Source organism: Amblyomma maculatum, chromosome 2 (genome assembly GCF_055883805.1).
Source record: "Amblyomma maculatum isolate TAMU_Amacu chromosome 2, ASM5588380v1, whole genome shotgun sequence".
NCBI classification, from domain to species: Eukaryota; Metazoa; Arthropoda; class Arachnida; order Ixodida; family Ixodidae; genus Amblyomma; species Amblyomma maculatum.
The window spans coordinates 156,587,093-156,603,481 of record NC_139345.1 but is presented as its reverse complement, the minus strand read 5'-3'; the positions used below and the strand labels follow the sequence as shown (position 1 = coordinate 156,603,481).

Below are 16,389 nucleotides of genomic sequence, written 5' to 3'. Positions count from 1 at the left end.
TATACATATACAGTTCAGCCCAATTGTAACGAAGTCGGCAGGAATCATAGATGACTTCGCTATGTCTGCTATTTCGCTATAAGTATCTTGACTCTGAAAGGAAGACGAAAAACAAATGGTCGTCGGTCTAAATTTCCGACCCTTGATTTTTAGGACTTGCTTGATTATTTGGACTTATTTGCGGCACCGCGACATCCTCCACAAAACTAACGTTTATGAACACCTGAAAGATATGATCCAAAATCGTGAGTGCCTCCGCGGCCCTTATCGCAGTGCGACAAAAGTAGCAGCAGTGCCTCTTCACAGACGGCCCCACCACGCTTTAAGGATGCTTCACCTCGAGGACTGTGAGGACTGCGCGGTGAAGCGACCTCAAAACATGATTCAGCAAATTCGTCATGGCAGGTTTGCTTCAACGTCTGTACTTCGTCTAAGTCCGCGCAATCGCTCGCCGCGTGTCGACAGCAACACAGCCATCGAACGCCAGTTGCTGCCGGAGGTCTGTGTAAACACTGCTTGGCAAGTCAGTCTATCAAAACTGCTGACCCTCTTGCTCCGCTATATGCAAATTGGAATTAAGATTATGTAAAGTGATTTTATTTATAAAATTTGATTTTTCTGACATTTTCATGTTCCCTAGCGGGTCTGAAAGATCGGTCGTCTAAATTGTGTTCCCGGAAAACGTTTTTTGAGCACCGACTCCAGGGTAGTGGCCTCCGCGTCGTCCAAATCCAAAGCCACATATTGCTCTGAACTCGCAAGGAACATCCAGAGAGCGCCAGTTGTTGCAGCGGCCGCCAGCTTGCGAATCTAGCCATAGCCGAGAAGTCAAAGATCGACAGGAACAGCGAACAAAGCTATGCAGTGAAGCTACCTTTCGTTTTGCAGGAGTGCGGACATCCGTCAGCCAAATTTCGCTGTTATTTCCTTACAGAAGTTTGTCTGAAAGCTGTAAAAATATTCCAGTTGATAGATTATTTTTCGTTTGCTACAAAATTTCTTCGCTATGTCTGTTGAGATTTATTTGCTACATTAAAACTATACCCAAATTGTATTGAAAATGCAAAAATGGGAGATGGGAATTGAAGTCTCTTCATTATAACTGCTATTTCGCTATATATGGCTTCGCTATAACAAGGCTGGACTGTAATTTCTAAGGAGCTTGGCTGGGCTAAGTAGCGCAGTTTCAGTTGTCTAAAGATTCGATTAACTGAGGTTCGAATTAACCAGCCTTCACTGTCCGTCCATCATCAGCAAGAGCACACTGCATGATCACTTTCTAGTCGTGTTCACTTCAAAAGTCTTTGCTGTTGTTTTAGTTATTTAGTTGACTTAGCTCTCGCGAAAACGAAAAAAACTGTCATTCCTGGTGATTTCGGTGCTGTACGGTTCAACTGCCTGTGTTCTTTGTGCTGTCTGTAACTACCTCTTTGCTTCATATGTAATGTGTGTTTTGCCACTGCATTTTCTTGGAAAGAGTTCAGAGTTGGCCAAAGGGGCCTCCCTTGCTCAGCTAGTGCTATTGTTAATGGTGTTTACAGTTAGCATACTTATGCATGTTATGCAAGCATTGTGTATATATAAAATATATACCACCCTATTGCGGAAAGCCAGTTGAAGGTAACAAGGTAAAACTTTTAGGCGATAGTGACTAGGTTTTACGCTTAGTCAAGGATACTAATCGCGTAACGTCTGCAGAGAATAGAGTGGCTGAACTTTGCTCACAAGCTACTTTTCTTGAAGAAAAAAAAATCATGGACTACACCCACATCATTTGGGTTTATGTTTACTGAAGTTTTACTACTGAAGTCTTGCTGAAGTCATTGGGTTTATATGTCATGGCTTCTCATCGGGTTTCTTTTTCCTTTCCTCCCACCCTATGCTTATCCAGATTATGGGCAACTCAATTTACACACACATCAGCAACAGCCACTACGCAGCTTCAGCGTGCAATCTGGTCATATATGATGCTATCAGGTGAGAAGCTCCCATAGGCCCGCCGTGCATGCTGCCGCATGTTTTTCAAAATGGCGAAAATTTGTGCATTTTATTTAAGGCAAGGTTTCTGCTGAACAGTCCCAATAACTGTGCATAATTCCAGGGTGTAGCTTTTGTCATCAATCATTTATGAACAAAATCGCCAAAGAAACTTCAGGAAGAAATGTGTCATAAACTTCATCTGTAGAATAGCGTGCAGATATATTTTGTCAAGAGTTGAGCATTTATTCAGGCTCGGTCATCCAGGAAGCTGTTGAACAAGGCCTGAAAGAATGCTATTGCAGTATTGGCTAGCTACTCTGTTTTGGTGGGCCTTCAGTGTGGTTACATAAAAAGCCTATAATCTCAACTCGTGAATGTTTTATTTCCTTTAGGGCACTGCAAATGTGTCTCCTGTGCGTTTGACAGCGAAAGCCATTTTTGCAGTTCAGAGGCTTACATTATAAGCTCATTCATTTTTTTCAAAGCAGAATATAGCATAGAACTTGCAGTCACAGAATACCACACACCATTATAGGCTGGCTGTTCTTGGTGGAGCTTTTATAGCCCTTTCTTTCCCTTTCTTTCCATTTTGATGTTCGTTATTATTTGGAATCTACTTCATACAAGAGACTAAAAAAATAGTGCTTCTGACTATGAAGCATCTGCTGTTGGGCTTTGAAAATTAAAATTTTTTAAGAACAGTTTAAAATACCTGGCTAATGAACTTGCTTGTCTCAAAAATAGTCATCACTTGTGGTGTGGAGAGCAGCCTGATAAACACCTGAACAGACTCACAGCTTCACAGGTGCATTTGCGGTAAAAGTTGCATGTCCTGCGGTTATGAAAGGCAATCTGATGGTGTGTGCCCGTTGTGTTTTGGTATTTGTGCGGTATGGCCCTCTGCTGAGGGGAATTCTTTTGAAACAGATGAGTGAGGTTTGACTGTACTTTATTTTGCCAAATGTCATAAAGGTGAAGTGCACACTTCAGAATACACGGCCCACGAGACAATCCAAAGAAAGACATCAAGCTGACATCATCTATGAAAGAACGAGTGCCTACAGAAAATCATATAAATGACACCCATCCAACCCTCCACACAAGAAATTATCTGAATGATTTAGCTCTGGCTCACTATTTAAGGGGAGACGCGGGTTTTGAAAGTCGAAAAATCGCGAAAAAGTCGGCTTTTCAAAAAGTACATGTCTCGGCTGTATATGTTATAAACTACCTTTCCTATAATTATAAACGCCTAATTCATCGTGGAACTGCTTTAAATTGAATATACAACTGGGCGCGGCAGCCTTAGAGTCGCGAGCGAACGGCAAAAGTACCTAAACTTCGTTCGCGCGCCATTTTTCTGCCGCTGAACCGAGCGCCGCCATCTTGGTCTTGTTTTGTTTGTGAATGCTTGCCCTTTTCCATATTGCCTTCGCCGGCGGCATCCGCGGCGTAGCAGAAGCATGGCTCACTTGTGATTGGGGGCCTCACAGGGATTGTTGAGCTTCCCGCGTCTCGAATTCGGGCTGTAATTGGACAAAGCGCGCCCTCCGTGAGAACGCGGGGGATCGTGACTGCTATTGGCTGCTGCGCGCGCTGACGTGGCGGCCCCTCCCCGGCGCGTCGTCTGCTCCGGCTGCCTACTGAGCTGGTGTTCTTTGTGCACTCGCTGAATCGCTTCATGCTTCACCATTTTGAGATCGCCATGATCATCGCTCGTTACGAATTCTGGTGGCGTGTTTTGAACGGTTATGTGCACTTTGTGGATTATTGCACGGTCGGCCACGATGCACGCTAAGAAGTTCAAAACACTGCATACGTCGTCGTTCTGCGAATGCCGTCTGAATCGCGAAGTTAGTGAAAAGCGTTGCCAACGGGCGCAGAGACGCTTCTATTAGTGCTGCGTCTGCTACATCACTACTAGATCGACTGCGCTACCACTTCCAACTGCGTATCTTTCGCGTCAACGTAAGGAGCCGCCGTTTGAAGCGTGCCTGCTGTACTGACCATATCAACCTCGGCGATCTCAGCCTCCCGTATCTCGTCTGTCATCGCAAGCGATAACGCGTTGTCAGAGTCGTCCGCTGTTCGAATGAAAATGCACTTTCCGAGGGAATCGGGGAGGTGGAGGCACAACGTGCTGCAGTGAAAAACAAACTTTAGACTTGAAAATGCTGTTTTAAACTTCAAGGGTCATTTTCTCAGAATGAATTTTTTGCATGGTATGGTTGCTTGTTCCCGCAGTATTTCTGGAACCGCTAATCGGATTCTCACCTGGTTTTTTTTATTGTGTGCCTGAATAAATTTCCGAGGGCAAGACAAGCTCATTTTTTCAAATTATTGAGTCTGGAATTTATAATAAACAATCAAAATTAGGCTAATGCAAATCCAATTAGTGGCACTAACCTCAATGCACTGCTAAAATTTTTCGACAGGGAAATTAAAAAAAAAGGGCTCTGTCTTGCCCTGTGGTACCTATTCAGGAACCTTCATAATGAATTTCATAGTGCCAACACATTTTGCAAGTTCACCAGGCTTGGAACAAGGAACCCATGTGAACCATTCTGATATACTTCTCTAACTTGAGTACCAATGTGCGCAGCTCCATGAAACTTTGCAGTTATTCAAATGGCTGTGCCATGAGTCTACCCTGAAAATTTCATTCAATTATCTCAAGAAACAACAAAGTTGGTATTCAAAGGTAGCCTCCCCCCTTAACACAAGTGGTGGCATCTGACTCACCTATGGTGCAATTCTTGCCGATCACCGAGTTTGCCGCGATGGTGTTGTCCCCAATTTTGGTGCCAGACCCGACAAACGTACTGGGCTCCAGGATGCTGCTCCTGTGAATGAAGGTTTCAGGGGCTTTAGTGTCAACCTCCTCATGATCATATAAAAATCACTCAAATTATGAGCTGAAAGGCTGCAGTACATGCACGGCAGGTACAGCAAGAATGATCTTGCGCTGTTGCCATTCACTGTACAGTCTAACCAATATATTGTCTCTGGGCACCAAGAATGGCTCAGAGTCTCAAGCATAGCTAACACGTTCGCCACGGGTGCACGATCATCAAGTAAAACTTTCTATCTTCAGTGCTCGTCGGTTGCCTCTTTGACCTGCCCAGTATGTCCTGTCATTTGTCACGTTAACAATATTGCATGCAAGAGACATGGTTAAAAGAGACACTCTGTTACTAAGGCCAACTTTTGCAGGTCCCTAGAGTAAATTCTTCACTATTTATAAGAGACACAATTAACTCAGGTACACTCATGCAACGCAGCTGACTCATACCAACTTGTATGTGTGGTAGTTTAGATTCCCTTAACTAAATTCTGTTCCATATCAGTGTCCTGTTTTGTTGCAATATGTCAGGAACGAAGAAGGAGTGCCTCCTCTTGACTGGGAAGTCAAAATGTCTCTGTTGTTTCAGTCACACTGGAATGTGATGACAGTGGCTGAACCAATGTAAACATTTTGACTTCCAGTCAAGAGGAGGCACTCCTTCTTCATTCCTGACATATTGCAACAAAACAGGACACTGATATGAAACAGAATTTAGTTAAGGGAATCTAAACTACCGCATATACGAGTTGGTAAGAATTTCTGGTAATAAGAAATCTTTTTGGGGTCCCTTGATTGTCTCTTGTAATGAAGTTTTACATAGCAGCAAAGGCCTCATTTATGTATTTTGTTTGCATATTTCTTTGTGCTAAAGGCGCTGTTCACCAAAAAATCCTGTGCCAATATTGTGAGCGGGATGGCTCAGGCAGGTGGTAGCTAGCAGCTGACATGGTGTCATGCGGCCACATGGCGTGGTCGATTTGGCAGGGACCGCCAACTTGGGCTAGGCCACTGAAATTGGAATCTAGCCTTCCAGGGCACTTGGATGCCGAGTTGGCCACGCATTCACATTCGCACGACTTCGTGAAGTGGGACCTTGTATCTAAGTCAGGTGGTTATGATGCGGTAGCTTATATCTGAGCGCTAAAGTGCATATGTAAGACAACAGAGCCACAAAATAAGGGAACAGTGACTAGGTAGTGAGTGGCAAAGTGTGCGGGCAATGACCTGCCACGGAGGTCACGTCACGTAACTCTTGCCCCCTTCCCCTCCTTCACTTTTATGATTATCTTCTTTTTCTTCGTTTATTCCAATTGGACCTGCCTTTAAAGAGCTGTTAAAGTTTTTGGATTATATGAGATTAAAGCAATCAAACCTGCGAAATTTGGTAGGAGAGCATGCAGCTCCTTTTTGTGCGACTACTACATATCAAATGGCGAAGTCATTGTTGAATAGCACAGTGGCTTCTCTGCAGTGAACAGCTGCAGGTAGGAGGCCAATGTTGATGTTGTTTACAGTGGCGGTGTGTTTACAATGCAGAGACAAGAGTCTGGAGACCAACGGCACCGAAGGCAAAGCCTGTGAAGAGCTGCCTGGCTGCGTCCGACATGCATGCTACGATGTGGGTGAAGGCAGTAGAAATCTGAAATCTGCATGACCTCTCCTACCTATCCCCCTTCCTACAAAAAAATAAAAAATAAATAAATAACAGGCTGGGATTGTGCCCTATCCATGAGAAAGTAACGTGTCACCAAGTGTGTCCAGTGTAGAAACCAGCTGCTCAACGCCAGCGATGGCAGCCACGAACCTTCAGCGGACTCATGGAACTTGCCCAATGCATGGATTAACTGGTAGGACATAGAATATGAATAAGAGTGCAGAGAGCTGAGAAGACAACTACAGTGGAAACCCGTTCATATGTTTTTCACCAGACCAAGGAAAAAACACATAAAAACCAGGAAAATGCAGCAGCGAGGAACGTAACAGCAGGGTTCTACTGTAGACCTATACAGGAAGTGCAGCCATGGCATCATGCCTGCTGCAATGGCAGCGCAATGCAACAAGCACTCACTAGGACATTAATTTAGAAAAAACTGCCACAATGTGGTGACCATGCATGAGTTGTGAAAACAAGGATTGCTCAAAAATTGATATACAGTCGAACCCGGATATATTGAGCCCACATAATTCGAATTTTGGTTATATCAGACTCACGGAATATCCCCTTGACAATCCCATGTAAAAGTATAGAAAAGCTGCGTCGTATATCGAACTCAATTTCATTGGTCGTTCGAACTCCGCACCACGCATCGGCGGTGCACCTTCCCCAAAGACTATCACATCACCCTCGGCCGTTTGGCGTGTGACATTTTCAAGCCACGCACGGAAGGAATGAAAGGGCACAGTTCAGTAACGGGCGGTCTAGGGCAGCGCCGCGCCTTTTCCCCAAAGGCGCGCGCCAGCACGTGACATTTGCAAGCCATGTGCGTGAAGGAACGAGAGGGAACCAATGCAGCCGTGGTGTTCGGAAGAGGCGAAAAACGCGACAGAACGAAGTGTAAGGGTGTGCCCACTCTTCTGCCGAGCTTTATCTCTCCCCTTCCTCTCTTTCCCGGTCTTCGTTCGCAGCAGCACGCACTACGCATGCATGGACAAGCTAGCTTGGCCCGTGGCAGGAGACACTTTCTCCAGTGTGTGTTGCGAACACTCGCGCGGCGGCTGATGTGCAATGCGCCTCTCGTGTCGTCATGCTGAATGTGCATAAGCTAAGAAGCGGCAGTTCTCTCTTTTTCTTTTTTTTTTCCCGGGAGTCGTTTATCCTTGCTGTCGTGCTGAATGTGCAGTGTAGCGTACGCTATGACGGCTGCGGATGTTAAGCAGCAGCAATCTTTTTTTTTCTTTTGCGAGAGTCGTCCTTACTAGTCATGCTGAACGTGCGGCGCAGCATAAGCCATGGCGGCTGTGGACGTTGAGAAGTTGTTCATTCTTACAACAGTTGCAACAGTTGTTTATTCTTACACCTATGAATCAACGAAAGCATGCGGTCAGCTCCCATCATGACACCGGCTTTTAGAATTGTTCGCTTCAAACAGCATTTGCAGCTATCACGCTTTCCAATGACTTTGTGGCAGTGGGCGCGGTGTGATAAATCGAACCAGGCTTGTGCAATCAAGCCACCACAGGCACTCTGACGAATGACAAGTTCACTCCCTGCCACTGCAGGACCTATCAAAAGTATAGACCGTTTTACCAAAAGCAAGCAGGAGAGGAGGAAAATACTCTCTAACCAGATTCATTGCGCCGGCCCATTGTTGCCAGTACCGAGTGGCCTGTGCATTCGCACACTTCATGCATAGCAGAGCGGCCTTTCACCTTGGTATATTATCGTTTGAGAGACCAAAGTACCTTTAGTAGCGCGCCCTTTTTAGTGGTAATGTCATTGGGAAAGCAACGCATATTCATGGACTGCACAAACAAAGAAATCTCGAGATGATTGCCGAGAGCGTATGCGGGAAACATGCAACGACAGTCCGAGTGTGACTGTGATATGTTTCTTCTTTACCAATTTCCAGTCCATCCTGATTAATTTCGCCTATGAACGTTTTGTGTAAACCAGACAGACTTAGTACCAATGACAGACTCACGAATATGATGCCCATTTTGCTTCCTCCGCTGTAATAAACACTGACGTAGTGTTGAGCAAAACATCGAAAAACGTGCTCTCTCAGGCAAGAAATTTGCAGCACATACAGCAGTGCTTGCGAAAGCTGCGCTGCCTGCTAGTGCGCCAGACGGCGGCACACTCGCCGAGCGCTTCTCCCTAGTCGTCACTAGGCCTAAATTGTTTCGCATCGAAGGCATATCCGATGGCGCTTTGTAACTGGTCAGCGCTAGAGTAAGTGGTCTCTTGTGGGACTGCCTTACTGCCGATCCCATTCTATCGGTAAAAGAAAGATGTAAATTTCGGTGACGCCTTAGCATCGGAGTCAGCGTGCATAGATGAGCCGCGTACCGCTCCAGCGGCATGAAGTTGGCTGTGTTGAGAAACTTGTTTCTATTTCAGTTGTCAGTTATGGGTCCAAGATCCGCAAAAAATATATATATTTTTTTTTGCTGTCGGCTTATTGCTTAAATGAAGAACAGATTTTAGCACTCTCTTCTGGCGCTTGTGGAAGAGACCCACCGTATCGTTGGCACGGAGGGCTTGCGGAAGGCACGACTCGCCCGGTGGGAGTGTTTATTACAGCGGAGGAAGCAAAATGGGCATCATATTCGTGAGTCTGTCATTGGTACTAAGTCTGTCTGGTTTACACAAAACGTTCATAGGCGAAATTAATCAGGATGGACTGGAAATTGGTAAAGAAGAAACATATCACAGTCACACTCGGACTGTCGTTGCATGTTTCCCGCATACGCTCTCGGCAATCATCTCGAGATTTCTTTGTTTGTGCAGTCCATGAATATGCGTTGCTTTCCCAATGACATTACCACTAAAAAGGGCGCTACTAAAGGTACTTTGGTCTCTCAAACGATAATATACCAAGGTGAAAGGCCGCTCTGCTATGCATGAAGTGTGCGAATGCACAGGCCACTCGGTACTGGCAACAATGGGCCGGCGCAATGAATCTGGTTAGAGAGTATTTTCCTCCTCTCCTGCTTGCTTTTGGTAAAACGGTCTATACTTTTGATAGGTCCTGCGGTGGCAGGGAGTGAACTTGTCATTCGTCAAAGTGCCTGTGGTGGCTTGATTGCACAAGCCTGGTTCGATTTATCACACCGCGCCCACTGCCACAAAGTCATTGGAAAGCGTGATAGCTGCAAATGCTGTTTGAAGCGAACAATTCTAAAAGCCGGTGTCATGATGGGAGCTGACCGCATGCTTTCGTTGATTCATAGGTGTAAGAATAAACAACTGTTGCAACTGTTGTAAGAATGAACAACTTCTCAACGTCCACAGCCGCATGGCTTATGCTGCGCCGCACGTTCAGCATGACTAGTAAGGACGACTCTCGCAAAAGAAAAAAAAAGATTGCTGCTGCTTAACATCCGCAGCCGTCATAGCGTACGCTACACTGCACATTCAGCACGACAGCAAGGATAAACGACTCCCGGGAAAAAAAAAAGAAAAAGAGAGAACTGCCGCTTCTTAGCTTATGCACATTCAGCATGACGACACGAGAGGCGCATTGCACATCAGCCGCCGCGCGAGTGTTCGCAACACACACTGGAGAAAGTGTCTCCTGCCACGGGCCAAGCTAGCTTGTCCATGCATGCGTAGTGCGTGCTGCTGCGAACGAAGACCGGGAAAGAGAGGAAGGGGAGAGATAAAGCTCGGCAGAAGAGTGGGCACACCCTTACACTTCGTTCTGTCGCGTTTTTCGCCTCTTCCGAACACCACGGCTGCATTGGTTCCCTCTCGTTCCTTCACGCACAAGGCTTGCAAATGTCACGTGCTGGCGCGCGCCTTTGGGGAAAAGGCGCGGCGCTGCCCTAGACCGCCCGTTACTGAACTGTGCCCTTTCATTCCTTCCGTGCGTGGCTTGAAAATGTCACACGCCAAACGGCCGAGGGTGATGTGATAGTCTTTGGGGAAGGTGCACCGCCGATGCGTGGTGCGGAGTTCGAACGACCAATGAAATTGAGTTCGATATACGACGCAGCTTTTCTATACTTTTACATGGGATTGTCAAGGGGATATTCCGTGAGTCTGATATAACCAAAATTCGAATTATGTGGGCTCAATATATCCGGGTTCGACTGTATATCAATTTTTGAGCAATCCTTGTTTTCACAACTCATGCATGGTCACCACATTGTGGCAGTTTTTTCTAAATTAATGTCCTAGTGAGTGCTTGTTGCATTGCGCTGCCATTGCAGCAGGCATGATGCCATGGCTGCACTTCCTGTATAGGTCTACAGTAGAACCCTGCTGTTACGTTCCTCGCTGCTGCATTTTCCTGGTTTTTATGTGTTTTTTCCTTGGTCTGGTGAAAAACATATGAACGGGTTTCCACTGTAGTTGTCTTCTCAGCTCTCTGCACTCTTATTCATATTCTATGTCCTACCAGTTAATCCATGCATTGGGCAAGTTCCATGAGTCCGCTGAAGGTTCGTGGCTGCCATCGCTGGCGTTGAGCAGCTGGTTTCTACACTGGACACACTTGGTGACACGTTACTTTCTCATGGATAGGGCACAATCCCAGCCTGTTATTTATTTATTTTTTATTTTTTTGTAGGAAGGGGGATAGGTAGGAGAGGTCATGCAGATTTCAGATTTCTACTGCCTTCACCCACATCGTAGCATGCATGTCGGACGCAGCCAGGCAGCTCTTCACAGGCTTTGCCTTCGGTGCCGTTGGTCTCCAGACTCTTGTCTCTGCATTGTAAACACACCGCCACTGTAAACAACATCAACATTGGCCTCCTACCTGCAGCTGTTCACTGCAGAGAAGCCACTGTGCTATTCAACAATGACTTCGCCATTTGATATGTAGTAGTCGCACAAAAAGGAGCTGCATGCTCTCCTACCAAATTTCGCAGGTTTGATTGCTTTAATCTCATATAATCCAAAAACTTTAACAGCTCTTTAAAGGCAGGTCCAATTGGAATAAACGAAGAAAAAGAAGATAATCATAAAAGTGAAGGAGGGGAAGGGGGCAAGAGTTACGTGACGTGACCTCCGTGGCAGGTCATTGCCCGCACACTTTGCCACTCACTACCTAGTCACTGTTCCCTTATTTTGTGGCTCTGTTGTCTTACATATGCACTTTAGCGCTCAGATATAAGCTACCGCATCATAACCACCTGACTTAGATACAAGGTCCCACTTCACGAAGTCGTGCGAATGTGAATGCGTGGCCAACTCGGCATCCAAGTGCCCTGGAAGGCTAGATTCCAATTTCAGTGGCCTAGCCCAAGTTGGCGGTCCCTGCCAAATCGACCACGCCATGTGGCCGCATGACACCATGTCAGCTGCTAGCTACCACCTGCCTGAGCCATCCCGCTCACAATATTGGCACAGGATTTTTTGGTGAACAGCGCCTTTAGCACAAAGAAATATGCAAACAAAATACATAAATGAGGCCTTTGCTGCTATGTAAAACTTCATTACAAGAGACAATCAAGGGACCCCAAAAAGATTTCTTATTACCAGAAATTCTTACCAACTCGTATATGCGGTAGTTTAGATTCCCTTAACTAAATTCTGTTTCATATCAGTGTCCTGTTTTGTTGCAATATGTCAGGAATGAAGAAGGAGTGCCTCCTCTTGACTGGAAGTCAAAATGTTTACATTGGTTCAGCCACTGTCATCACATTCCAGTGTGACTGAAACAACAGAGACATTTTGACTTCCCAGTCAAGAGGAGGCACTCCTTCTTCGTTCCTGACATATTGCAACAAAACAGGACACTGATATGGAACAGAATTTAGTTAAGGGAATCTAAACTACCACACATACAAGTTGGTATGAGTCAGCTGCGTTGCATGAGTGTACCTGAGTTAATTGTGTCTCTTATAAATAGTGAAGAATTTACTCTAGGGACCTGCAAAAGTTGGCCTTAGTAACAGAGTGTCTCTTTTAACCATGTCTCTTGCATGCAATATTGTTAACGTGACAAATGACAGGACATACTGGGCAGGTCAAAGAGGCAACCGACGAGCACTGAAGATAGAAAGTTTTACTTGATGATCGTGCACCCGTGGCGAACGTGTTAGCTATGCTTGAGACTCTGAGCCATTCTTGGTGCCCAGAGACAATATATTGGTTAGACTGTACAGTGAATGGCAACAGCGCAAGATCATTCTTGCTGTACCTGCCGTGCATGTACTGCAGCCTTTCAGCTCATAATTTGAGTGATTTTTATATGATCATGAGGAGGTTGACACTAAAGCCCCTGAAACCTTCATTCACAGGAGCAGCATCCTGGAGCCCAGTACGTTTGTCGGGTCTGGCACCAAAATTGGGGACAACACCATCGCGGCAAACTCGGTGATCGGCAAGAATTGCACCATAGGTGAGTCAGATGCCACCACTTGTGTTAAGGGGGGAGGCTACCTTTGAATACCAACTTTGTTGTTTCTTGAGATAATTGAATGAAATTTTCAGGGTAGACTCATGGCACAGCCATTTGAATAACTGCAAAGTTTCATGGAGCTGCGCACATTGGTACTCAAGTTAGAGAAGTATATCAGAATGGTTCACATGGGTTCCTTGTTCCAAGCCTGGTGAACTTGCAAAATGTGTTGGCACTATGAAATTCATTATGAAGGTTCCTGAATAGGTACCACAGGGCAAGACAGAGCCCTTTTTTTTTAATTTCCCTGTCGAAAAATTTTAGCAGTGCATTGAGGTTAGTGCCACTAATTGGATTTGCATTAGCCTAATTTTGATTGTTTATTATAAATTCCAGACTCAATAATTTGAAAAAATGAGCTTGTCTTGCCCTCGGAAATTTATTCAGGCACACAATAAAAAAAACCTGGTGAGAATCCGATTAGCGGTTCCAGAAATACTGCGGGAACAAGCAACCATACCATGCAAAAAATTCATTCTGAGAAAATGACCCTTGAAGTTTAAAACAGCATTTTCAAGTCTAAAGTTTGTTTTTCACTGCAGCACGTTGTGCCTCCACCTCCCCGATTCCCTCGGAAAGTGCATTTTCATTCGAACAGCGGACGACTCTGACAACGCGTTATCGCTTGCGATGACAGACGAGATACGGGAGGCTGAGATCGCCGAGGTTGATATGGTCAGTACAGCAGGCACGCTTCAAACGGCGGCTCCTTACGTTGACGCGAAAGATACGCAGTTGGAAGTGGTAGCGCAGTCGATCTAGTAGTGATGTAGCAGACGCAGCACTAATAGAAGCGTCTCTGCGCCCGTTGGCAACGCTTTTCACTAACTTCGCGATTCGGACGGCATTCGCAGAACGACGACGTATGCAGTGTTTTGAACTTCTTAGCGTGCATCGTGGCCGACCGTGCAATAATCCACAAAGTGCACATAACCGTTCAAAACACGCCACCAGAATTCGTAACGAGCGATGATCATGGCGATCTCAAAATGGTGAAGCATGAAGCGATTCAGCGAGTGCACAAAGAACACCAGCTCAGTAGGCAGCCGGAGCAGACGACGCGCCGGGGAGGGGCCGCCACGTCAGCGCGCGCAGCAGCCAATAGCAGTCACGATCCCCCGCGTTCTCACGGAGGGCGCGCTTTGTCCAATTACAGCCCGAATTCGAGACGCGGGAAGCTCAACAATCCCTGTGAGGCCCCCAATCACAAGTGAGCCATGCTTCTGCTACGCCGCGGATGCCGCCGGCGAAGGCAATATGGAAAAGGGCAAGCATTCACAAACAAAACAAGACCAAGATGGCGGCGCTCGGTTCAGCGGCAGAAAAATGGCGCGCGAACGAAGTTTAGGTACTTTTGCCGTTCGCTCGCGACTCTAAGGCTGCCGCGCCCAGTTGTATATTCAATTTAAAGCAGTTCCACGATGAATTAGGCGTTTATAATTATAGGAAAGGTAGTTTATAACATATACAGCCGAGACATGTACTTTTTGAAAAGCCGACTTTTTCGCGATTTTTCGACTTTCAAAACCCGCGTCTCCCCTTAAATAGTGAGCCAGAGCTAAATCATTCAGATAATTTCTTGTGTGGAGGGTTGGATGGGTGTCATTTATATGATTTTCTGTAGGCACTCGTTCTTTCATAGATGATGTCAGCTTGATGTCTTTCTTTGGATTGTCTCGTGGGCCGTGTATTCTGAAGTGTGCACTTCACCTTTATGACATTTGGCAAAATAAAGTACAGTCAAACCTCACTCATCTGTTTCAAAAGAATTCAGGGAGAAAAACATATGACCTGAAGGGCTAATTTTGAAAAATGTAGCTGTTAAATGCGTTGTTAAGGAATTTTTTGGTAATTCAGTTTCCTAAAAATGCGGACCGGGATTGTTTGGCGCAAGGTCCGAGAAGCTGCTATTATAGATTTTATGGAATTTTCGTTGCTCCTTGTTCAGAAGAACCCCCTCGCTCATATATTTCTTCTTGCGCTCTTGGTCGCTAAATGTGTTATGTGACCAGAATTTAAATGTCACTCTCTGGGACATTTTTATTGCTCGCAGTTTGTGAACATGTGAAGCAGGAACTCATATGAACCTGGAAGGTACCAACAAGGTTCTGCTGAAGTTACATGTGAAGACCTGGTCGCTGTCTTAAATTAATGGATGATTAAATCCAGTTGAGGCAGCAATGTAGTGTAGGACCATTTTTCTTGTGGAATCTTGAATTTCCTACCCTGTTCTGCTGCAAATCCCTTGCGAGTACAGTCAGATCTCGATATAACGAATCCCATAGGACCGCAAAAAATCATTCGTTATTTTGAAATATCGTTGTAATGAAAAATCTGCGATTATAAGCCAGTGGTCAAACCTACGTATGCAAATGACGTACCTTGGCAGTGGGCACGTGTGTAGACAAGCAAAACCTCAAATGAAAATGTTGCACTAACTCCAAAGCTGATTTATTTGAAGAAATCAATTGTTTTCTTCTCCCGCGTAAGACCGTGCACTACATTACACCACTAGAGCACATACACCTTCCACTTTGCGGAACATATTGTTGCATGCGTGATTGCACCGAGCGATGAAAGTATGGACTTTGTCCATGTGCAAAAAATAACTAATAAAAACATAAGAGTTCGATATGACCTTATCTTCAATGCTCCCTGAGTTTTTAAAATCTTGTCTCGGTCTTTCAAAATGATTGCGGCAGTCAATGGAGCAATGCTGCCTTTGTAGAGGCCAAATCACTTTTTCCCTGCGTCGATTTCTTGCAGTGAAAGTGGCTGCGTTCATGTCTTCTTGGCATTTCGCTGGCTAATATCATCGCTCTCGCACAAACATCGCAATAAGTTAATCCGCCGCATAAAAAAAAAAAATCTTCCAGCACGCTCGAACACACAAACTACCATCGTGTACGACACACAAGAAAAAAGCGCAGGCGGCTAGGCCTGCTAACTACTGCGTAATAAACCATAGCTTCGTGGTGGCGCTAGGAGCTGGTACTAGATGTGCTGATGGTGATAGCTACAGCCCACGGACCATGCACACAGAAACGGCGGTTTCTGTTTCACGCAAGAGTTGCAAGCTACAGCGCTGTTAATTTTCACTGAATTCATAATACTGATGTTCCAAAATTATAGAAGAAGAAATAAAATATGTTTGTAATCTTGAAATTCGTAATTCTGAAATATTTTTACATTGAAAACATAGCAAATCTGATTATTAAAAAATTTGTTAATGTGGTGTTCATGGTAACAAGATTTCACTGTACATTCCACCAGTACAGGTCATCAGCAAATTTCATCTTCCTGATACTGCTGGCGCAATTCTTTGGTTTGAACTACATCAATCATCTTTCTGGCGAAATATAATGCTAATGCTGCTTGCCTTCTGCTCCAATATGCTGTGTGCCATAGTTAGCGCATAAAATATGTTTTTAATGCGAAAACATATGTCCTATCCGGAAAAATCTGGCGGTAACGTTTGTGCTCATGAGATTG

General features: G+C 45.2%; 1 pseudogene across 1 annotated transcript in view; it reads left to right on the top strand.

Moving 5' to 3' along the window:
- The window catches only part of LOC146200245 (translation initiation factor eIF2B subunit epsilon-like), a 58,211-nt pseudogene that overhangs the window by 23,593 nt on the left and 18,229 nt on the right, over positions 1 to 16,389 (top strand). Inside the window, exons 6-8 of the transcript XR_014704670.1 lie at positions 1,892 to 1,977; positions 6,362 to 6,443; positions 12,702 to 12,837. The product of XR_014704670.1 is annotated as a translation initiation factor eIF2B subunit epsilon-like (transcript). The remainder of the gene's footprint in view (positions 1 to 1,891; positions 1,978 to 6,361; positions 6,444 to 12,701; positions 12,838 to 16,389) is intronic.